Source organism: Anomaloglossus baeobatrachus, chromosome 6, assembly GCF_048569485.1.
Source record: "Anomaloglossus baeobatrachus isolate aAnoBae1 chromosome 6, aAnoBae1.hap1, whole genome shotgun sequence".
NCBI classification, from domain to species: Eukaryota; Metazoa; Chordata; class Amphibia; order Anura; family Aromobatidae; genus Anomaloglossus; species Anomaloglossus baeobatrachus.
This window is the reverse complement of record NC_134358.1, coordinates 44,974,968-44,983,152: the sequence shown is the minus strand read 5'-3', so window position 1 is coordinate 44,983,152 and position 8,185 is coordinate 44,974,968.

The following is an 8,185-nucleotide window of genomic DNA, read 5'->3' as shown; positions in this document are numbered from 1 at the left end:
ATATTAAAAAAATATATAAATCTGACAATTGTAGAGTGCATTTGTTTTCAGCGATCACCTTTTGCTGCAATTACTGCTGCAAGTCTTTTGCGGAAGTCTCCACCAGCTTTGGACATCTACATGTAAACCTCAATAAATTAGAATATCATCTATAATTAATTCATTTCAGTAATACAATATAAAAAGGGAAACATATATAGAGTCATTACACACAGAGGGATCTATTCCTATATATTATATAGAGTCATTACACACAGAGAAGAAGGGAATTTTGTTACTTACCGTAAATTCCTTTTCTTCTAGCTCCTATTGGGAGACCCAGACGATTGGGTGTATAGCTACTGCCTCCGGAGGCCACACAAAGCATTACACTAAAAAGTGTAAGGCCCCTCCCCTTCTGGCTATACACCCCCCGTGGGAACACGGGATGCTCAGTTTTAGTGCTAAAGCAAGAAGGAGGAAAGCCAATAACTGGTTTAAACAAATTCACTCCGAGTAACATCGGAGAACTGAAAACCGTTCAACATGAACAACATGTGTACCCGAAAAAACCAAAAATCCCGAAGGACAACAGGGCGGGTGCTGGGTCTCCCAATAGGAGCTAGAAGAAAAGGAATTTACGGTAAGTAACAAAATTCCCTTCTTCTTCGGCGCTCCATTGGGAGACCCAGACGATTGGGACGTCCAAAAGCAGTCCCTGGGTGGGTAAAGAAATACCTCATGTTAGAGCTGCAAAGACGGCCCTCCCCTACGGGGAGGCAACTGCCGCCTGCAGGACTCTTCTACCTAGGCTGGCGTCCGCCGAAGCATAGGTATGCACCTGATAATGTTTGGTGAAAGTGTGCAGACTCGACCAGGTAGCCGCCTGGCACACCTGTTGAGCCGTAGCCTGGTGTCGTAATGCCCAGGACGCACCCACAGCTCTGGTTGAGTGGGCCTTTAGCCCTGAAGGAACCGGAAGCCCAGCAGAACGGTAGGCTTCAAGAATCGGTTCTTTGATCCATCGAGCCAGGGTGGCTTTGGAAGCCTGCGACCCTTTGCGCTTACCAGCGACAAGGACAAAGAGTGCATCGGCGCGGCGCAGGGGCGCCGTGCGGGAAATGTAGATTCTGAGTGCTCTCACCAGATCTAACAAATGTAAATCCTTCTCATACCGATGAACTGCATGAGGACAAAAGGAAGGCAAGGAGATATCCTGATTAAGATGAAAAGAGGATACCACCTTAGGGAGAAACTCCTGAATGGGGCGCAGCACTACCTTGTCCTGGTGGAAGACCAGGAAAGGAGCCTTGGATGACAGTGCTGCTAGCTCAGACACTCTCCGAAGAGATGTGATCGCTACCAGAAAAGCCACTTTCTGTGATAGTCGAGAAAGTGAAACATCTCTCAGAGGCTCGAAGGGCGGCTTCTGGAGGGCAACTAGTACCCTGTTCAGATCCCATGGATCTAACGGCCGCTTGTACGGGGGTACGATATGACAAACCCCCTGCAGGATTGTGCGCACCTTAGAAAGTCGTGCTAGACGCTTCTGAAAAAAGACGGATAGCGCCGAGACTTGCCCTTTAAGGGAGCCGAGCGACAAACCTTTTTCTAACCCAGATTGCAGGAAAGAAAGAAAAGTAGGCAATGCAAATGGCCAGGGGGACACTCCCTGAGCAGAGCACCAGGATAAGAATATCTTCCACGTTCTGTGGTAGATCTTAGCAGACGTGGGCTTCCTAGCCTGTCTCATGGTGGCAACGACCCCTTGGGATAATCCTGAAGACGCTAGGATCCAGGACTCAATGGCCACACAGTCAGGTTCAGGGCCGCAGAATTCCGATGGAAAAACGGCCCTTGGGACAGTAAGTCTGGTCGGTCTGGTAGTGCCCACGGTTGGCCGACCGTGAGATGCCACAGATCCGGGTACCACGACCTCCTCGGCCAGTCTGGGGCGACGAGTATGACGCGGCTGCAATCGGATCTGATCTTGCGTAGCACTCTGGGCAAGAGTGCCAGAGGTGGAAACACGTAAGGGAGCCGGAACTGCGACCAATCTTGCACCAAGGCGTCTACCGCCAGAGCTCTTTGATCGCGAGACCGCGCCATGAAGGTCGGGACCTTGTTGTTGTGCCGAGACGCCATTAAGTCGACGTCCGGCACCCCCCAGCGGCGACAGATTTCCTGAAACACGTCCGGGTGAAGGGACCACTCCCCTGCGTCCATACCCTGGCGACTGAGGAAGTCTGCTTCCCAGTTTTCCACGCCCGGGATGTGAACCGCGGATATGGTGGATGCTCTGTCCTCCACCCACATCAGAATCCGCCGGACTTCCTGGAAGGCTTGCCGGCTGCGTGTCCCTCCTTGGTGGTTGATGTATGCCACCGCTGTGGAGTTGTCCGACTGAATTCGGATCTGCTTTCCTTCCAGCCACTGCTGGAAGGCTAGTAGGGCCAGATACACTGCCCTGATTTCCAGAACATTGATCTGAAGGGTGGACTCCTGCTGAGTCCACGTCCCCTGAGCCCTGTGGTGGAGAAAAACTGCTCCCCACCCTGACAGACTCGCGTCTGTCGTGACCACTGCCCAGGATGGGGGAAGGAAGGATCTTCCCTGCGATAAAGAGGTGGGAAGAAGCCACCACTGCAAAGAGTCCTTGGTCGTCTGGGAAAGGGAGACTTCCCTGTCCAGGGATGTTGACTTCCCGTCCCATTGGCGGAGAATGTCCCACTGAAGTGGGCGCAGGTGAAACTGCGCAAACGGGACTGCCTCCATTGCTGCCACCATCTTCCCTAGGAAGTGCATGAGGCGCCTTAAGGGGTGCGACTGACCTTAAAGGAGAGACTGCACCCCTGTCTGTAGTGACCGCTGCTTGTCCAGCGGAAGCTTCACTATCGCTGAGAGAGTATGAAACTCCATGCCAAGATACGTTAGTGATTGGGTCGGTGACAGATTGGACTTTGAAAAGTTGATGATCCACCCGAAAGCCTGGAGAGTCTCCAGCGCAACATTCAGGCTGAGTTGGCATGCCTCTTGAGAGGGTGCTTTGACAAGTAGATCGTCCAAGTAAGGGATCACCGAGTGTCCCTGAGAGTGCAAGATCGCTACCACTGCCGCCATGACCTTGGTGAAAACCCGTGGGGCTGTCGCCAGACCAAATGGCAGAGCTACGAATTGAAGATGGTCGTCTCCTATCACGAAACGCAGAAAGCGTTGGTGCTCTGTAGCAATCGGCACGTGGAGATAAGCATCTTTGATGTCTATTGATGCCAGGAAATCTCCTTGAGACATTGAGGCAATGACGGAGCGGAGGGATTCCATCCGGATCCGCCTGGCGTTCACATGCTTGTTGAGCAGTTTTAGGTCCAGAACAGGACGGAATGAGCCGTCCTTTTTTGGCACCACAAAGAGATTGGAGTAAAAACCTTGTCCTTGTTCCTGAAGAGGAACAGGGATCACCACTCCTTCTGCTCTTAGAGAGCCCACCGCCTGCAGAAGGGCATCTGCTCGGTCGGGATGTGGGGAAGTTCTGAAGAACCGAGGCCGAGGATGAGAACTGAACTCTATCCTGTACCCGTGAGATAAAATGTCTGTTACCCACCGGTCCTTGACCTGTGGCAGCCAAATGTCGCAAAAGCGGGAGAGCCTGCCACCGACCGAGGATGCGGAGAGAGGAGGCCGAAAGTCATGAGGCAGCCGGCTTGGAAGCGGTTCCTCCGGTTGCTTTCTTGGGGCGTGAGTGAGCCCGCCAGGAATCCGAGCTCCTTTGCTCCTTCTGAGTCCCTTTGGACGAGGAGAATTGGGGCTTGCCCGAGCCTCGAAAGGACCGAAACCTCGACTGCCACTTCCTCTGTTGAGGTTTGCTTGATCTGGGCTGGGGTAAGGAGGAGTCCTTACCCTTGGACTGTTTAATGATTTCAGCCAGTTGCTCACCAAACAGTCTGTCTCCAGATAGTGGCAAGCTGGTTAAACATTTCTTGGAAGCAGAATCTGCTTTCCATTCCTTTAACCACAAGGCTCTGCGCAAAACCACAGAGTTGGCGGACGCCATTGAGGTACGGCTCGTAGAGTCCAGTACCGCATTGATAGCGTAGGTCGCAAACGCAGACATTTGCGTAGTTAAGGACGCCACTTGCGGGACTGCTGGACGTATGATAGAGTCCACCTGCGCCAGACCAGCTGAAATAGCTTGGAGTGCCCACACGGCCGCGAATGCTGGAGCAAACGACGCGCCGATAGCTTCGTAGACAGATTTTAACCAAAGGTCCATCTGTCTGTCATTGGCATCTTTAAGTGAAGCCCCGTCTTCCACTGCAACTATGGATCTAGCCGCAAGCCTGGAGATTGGGGGGTCCACCTTTGGACACTGGGTCCAGCGTTTGACCACGTCAGGGGGAAAGGGATAACGTGTATCCTTAAGACGTTTGGAGAAACGCTTGTCTGGATAAGCATGGTGTTTCTGGACTGCTTCTCTGAAGTCAGCGTGGTCCAGAAAAGTACTCAGTTTACGCTTGGGATACCTGAAATGGAATTTCTCCTGCTGAGCAGCTGCCTCCTCTGCTGAAGGGGCTGGGGGAGAAATGTCCAATAGTCTATTGATGGCCGCTATAAGGTCATTTACCATGGCGTCACCGTCAGGGGTATCTAGATTGAGAGCGGTTTCAGGATTAGACTCCTGCTCACCCTCGTCTGTGTCCTCAAACAGAGATTCTTCTCTCTGAGACCCTGACCAGCGTGATGACGTGGAGGGTCTCTCCCAGCGAGCTCGCTTAGGCTGCCTGGGACTGTCTTCTGAGTCCGAGTCCTCAGCCTGAGAAGCCCGGGACCCCCTTGAAGCACGGATTAGCTCCAACTGAGGGGGACCGGGGAACATTGACACAGCAGCGTCCATGGTCTGAGTGACTGGCCTGGCCTGCAAGGTCTCCAGGATTTTTGTCATAGTCACAGACATCTTGTCAGCAAAAACTGCAAACTCTGTTCCCGTCACCGGGGCAGGGTTCACAGGCGTCTCTGCCTGGTCCACTACCACCATAGACTCCGGCTGACGAAGTGGCACAGGGATCGAACATTGCACACAATGGGGATCATTGGAACCTGCCGGTAGATCAGCCCCACATGCGGCACAAGCAGCGTATACAGCCTGTGTCTTGGCACCCTTGCGTTTTGCAGGTGACATGTTGTTGTCTCCTCAGAGCAATATAGGGTCTACAGCCAAGAAGCGACCTTACAGTGCAAATATATATGAATATATGGTACAGAGAAAAGAGTACACCAATATCACACTGTGGCACTAGAGGGGCCAGCACTAATGTGCTGCTTACCGCCCGCTTAACGCGGGTGTGTGGTCGCCAGAAATCCCTTGTCTGAGTCTCCCAGGGCTATGTCCGTTCTCCAGCCAGACTGCATGCAGGAATGGCTGCCGGCGTCCTGTGGAGAGGGGCGGGCCCTGGGCGTGTGCAGACAAAGTGCGGGAAACCTGCGTCCCCACTGTGCCAAGTGAGAGGGCTGGAGTATGTAAATAAGACTCCAGCCCTCGGCGCCGACTATCGTACAGCGTCTCTCCCCTTCCCTGAGTGACAGGGTGGGGGCGGGAACGAAGCGGAGCTAGGCCGCAAAAGCCGGGGACTAAATTTATAAGCGCCGCCGTCGTAAAAGCACGGTCGGCGCTAAGTCCCCGGCGCACCACAAGTCTCAGCGCGCCGCCGCTCCAGGGGCGGTCGGCGCGGCAGTCCCCAACACATAAAGTCCCTCAGCAAAGTTGCAGAGACTGTAGCCCTAGCGCTCAGCGCTACTGTCCCCGGCGCACTAGCACACCCAGCAAGTCTGGAGTGTGCGCGGCCTTTCCATACGGGGACACAGAGTACCTGTTAATGTTGCAGGGCCTTGTCCCTGAACGGTACCCAGCTCCGTATCCAGCAGGTTCTATGGGTCTGTGGATGGAGCCCGGCCTCAGGGCTTGGGGGCCGGTAAGATCCCACTTCCTCAGAGCCCCTCAGGGGGATGGGGAAGGAAAGCAGCATGTGGGCTCCAGCCTCCGTACCCGCAATGGGTACCTCAACCTTGACAAACCACAAGTGGGGTGAGAAGGGAGCATGCTGGGGGCCCTATATGGGCCCTCTTTTCTTCCATCCGATATAGTCAGCAGCTACTGCTGACTAAACAGTGGAGCTATGCGTGGATGTCTGACCTCCTTCGCACAAAGCTTGAAAACTGAGCATCCCGTGTTCCCACGGGGGGTGTATAGCCAGAAGGGGAGGGGCCTTACACTTTTTAGTGTAATGCTTTGTGTGGCCTCCGGAGGCAGTAGCTATACACCCAATCGTCTGGGTCTCCCAATGGAGCGCCGAAGAAATCTATTTTTATATATTATATTGTCATTACACACAGTGGGATCTATTCCTATATATTATATAGTCATTACACACAGAGGGATCTATTCCTATATACTATATAGAGTCATTACACACAGAGGGATCTATTCCTATATATTATATAGAATCCTTACACACAGAGGGATCTATTCCTATATATTATATAGAGTCATTACACACAGAGGGATCTATTCCTATATATTATATAGAGTCATTACACACAGAGGGATCTATTCCTATATATTATATAGTCATTACACACAGAGGGATCTATTCCTATATATAATATAGAGTCATTACACACAGAGGGATCTATTCCTATATATAATATAGAGTCATTACACACAGAGGGATCTATTCCTATATATTATATAGAGTCATTACACACAGAGGGATCTATTCCTATATATTATATAGAGTCATTACACACAGAAGGATCTATTTCTATATATTATATAGCGTCATTACACACAGAGTTTCCACAATCAGTGATGGTTTGGGGAGCCATGTCATCTGCTGGTGTAGGTCCCCTGGGTTTTATGAAGACCAAAGTCAGCGCAGCCGTCTACCAGGAAATGTTACAGCGCTTCATGCTTCCCTCTGCTGACAAGCTTTTCGGAGATGGAAATTTAATTTTCCAGCAGCACTTGGCACCAAACTCGCCTGACCTAAACCCCATAGAGAATCTATGAGAAACACCAGAGCCAACAATGCAGACGAGCTGAAGGCGGCTATAAAAGCAACCTGGGCTTCCATAACACCTCAGCAGTGCCACAGGCTGATCGCCTCCATGCCACATTGATGCAGAAATTCATGCAAAAGGAGCCGCGACCAAGTATTGAGGCATTTACTGTACAGACTTTTCAGTAGGCGCCAACATTTACAATATTTTTTTCAGTTGGTCTTATATAATATTCTAATTTTCTGAGATAATGACTTTTGGGTTTTCATTGGCTGTAACCAATAATCATCAACATTAACAGAAATAAACACGTGAAATGGATCCCTCTGTGTGTAATGACTCTATATAATATATAGAAATAGATCCCTTTGTGTGTAATGACTCTATAATATATAGGAATAGATTCCTCTATATGTAATGACGCTATATAATATATAGGAAAAGATCCTTCTGTGTGTAATGACTCTATAAAATATATAGGAATAGATCCCTCTGTGTGTAATGACTCTATATAATATATAGGAATAGATCCTTCTGTGTGTAATGACTCTATATAATATATAGGAATAGATCCCTCTGTGTGTAATAACTCTATAATATATAGGAATAGATCGCTGACTCTATATAATATATAGGAATAGATCCCTCTGTGTGTAATGACTCTATATAATACTGTATATAGGAATAGATCCCTCTGTGTGTAATGACTCTATATAATATATAGGAATAGATCCCTCTGTGTGTAATGACTCTATATAATATATAGGAATAGATCCCTCTCTGTGTGTAATGACTCTATATAATATATGCGTTTCACTTTTTGTATTGAATTCCTGAAATAAAATAATTTTTTGATGCTGTTGTAATGTATTGAGCTGCACTTGTAGAGGCTGATATTTCGTCCTTTCTTCTTTGCACACTCTCTCGCTCCGTGAGTTTTTGATGGAGACGTCTGTGAATGGCAATTTTCATGTCACACATTCTCAATGGGATTTAGGTCAGGACTTTGGTTCATGTCACAGATTTTTTTTAAGTGGTGGTTGGTGCCAACACGATTGGCACAAAAAGTAAAAACATCCTGTTGTGAGACTCCCACTGGTTTCGTCAGTGATGAATGGACAAATGGGGCACAAAACCTGACTTGTTAACCAAC